The following is a 1,680-nucleotide window of genomic DNA, read 5'->3' as shown; positions in this document are numbered from 1 at the left end:
TTTATTTCAGGGAGAGAGGGCGAGAGAGAGAGTGGAAGAGAGAGTGTGTGGGGTGGCACAGAGAGAGAGAGAGACACAGAATCTGAAACAGGCTCCAGTCTCTGAGCTGTCAGCACAAAGCCTGATATGGGGCTCAAACTCACAAAGCCATGAGATGATGACCTGAGCCAAAGTCTGAGGCTTAATGAACTGAGCCACCCAAGGGCCCCATTTTTTTCTTTTTTTTTTTTTACGGCCTGGTTTTTAATCATATACTAGATATTCCATTAGTATTTATTGCATTGTACTTATAACTAGACAAGGCTTCCAGTCAAACAATGTTTTAAATACTGATCCCTACAATATCACTCTCCTTTCCAACTTCATAACCCTTAACAAGTATGGAAATCCTCTAACATAGTAATCCTCTTCCTTGTCATCTTCTACCTCTTTATGAGATTGAGGATGATGTTCTGGTGAGGCTGGGATTAGCATCACATTGGAGTACCTACTTAGTTTGTAACAGATGTTCCATAAACTGTGAAGAATTGCAAGTACTAAAACTTGATGTGTAAGCACCACTAGTTCAGCATTGACAGTGGGGTCAAAAAGGACCTGGGCCTTTAACCAATTCTCTCACCCTTTCACTAAAGGAATAGGAATATGGTGCATTCGCCCTAATGGCTTTCTGGAAAGCTCAACAATTGGCTTTCCTTTATGAAAACCATGTTGCTAAGCAACACTTGTGCATTGGTATATTTCTTTCCAAAACCTACTGTCCTGAGAACAGTCGGGATTTTTTCATTTGTAATTATCACAGTCTCTTGAGAAATAAGCCACAATCCAGCCACTAAGCTTTGCTTTGTGGTTTGCATTGAATAACAGGAGATGAGTGTTCCACCTGACCTCCGAAAATAGAGGTCACTGCCAGAGACATTTCCAGAGGGCAGATGGAGTATGATTGATGACATGCAGCAGAAACTACGTCAGTTACTGCTCTCCATTATGTTCCCTAATTCTGATCTGTATGAGGTACGTGCCTTACAAAGGCTGTGCTCTGCACGGCACATAGGAAATCATGTTTTCTGGTATTGAGGCATAACCTCTGTTTACTTCAGGTTCAAGTGTTAAAAAACATCAACTGGCTGACAAAGCTCTTTCTCTAGAATATTGGTGTCCTACACACTAAAACTCTAAAAAGTGTCTTCAAGAAGTATAAGTTTTTGTATTCACTTTTACATTTTCCATATGTCCTGAAATTATAATAAAATATATATTATTATGTATAGAAACCATATATATATATATATATGGCTTACACAGATAAACTATATATCTTTCAATAAATTATATATACACATTTAGTTTCAAACTATATGTTTCAAAAACTATAAAGAAAGGATTTTTGCTAATGAATAAGTTTTATTTAAGAGCCATTAAACAACATTCTAGGACATTTTTTTATCCTAATCTGGCATATATTTTTAATGAGAATTGTTCTAAGTAAAGTCCAAAAGATTCTCTGCAAGTTAGCATTGGAGTACAACCACCCAAAGGGGAAGTTATGGAAAATTAGGTCATGTTCATCCTAATTTGCACCCGTTTCTACCTCAACAGAAATGTCAGGCTTCATAGAACAAAGAATTCGGACTTGGAAATAAAGATTTGAAAGTTCAAAAAGTTTTATTCCAATCTTAAAAT

The sequence above is a fragment of the Suricata suricatta genome, chromosome 5 (genome assembly GCF_006229205.1).
Source record: "Suricata suricatta isolate VVHF042 chromosome 5, meerkat_22Aug2017_6uvM2_HiC, whole genome shotgun sequence".
Lineage (NCBI taxonomy): Eukaryota > Metazoa > Chordata > Mammalia > Carnivora > Herpestidae > Suricata > Suricata suricatta.
The sequence above is the reverse complement of the archived record's forward strand: the minus strand, read 5'-3'. Positions refer to the sequence as shown.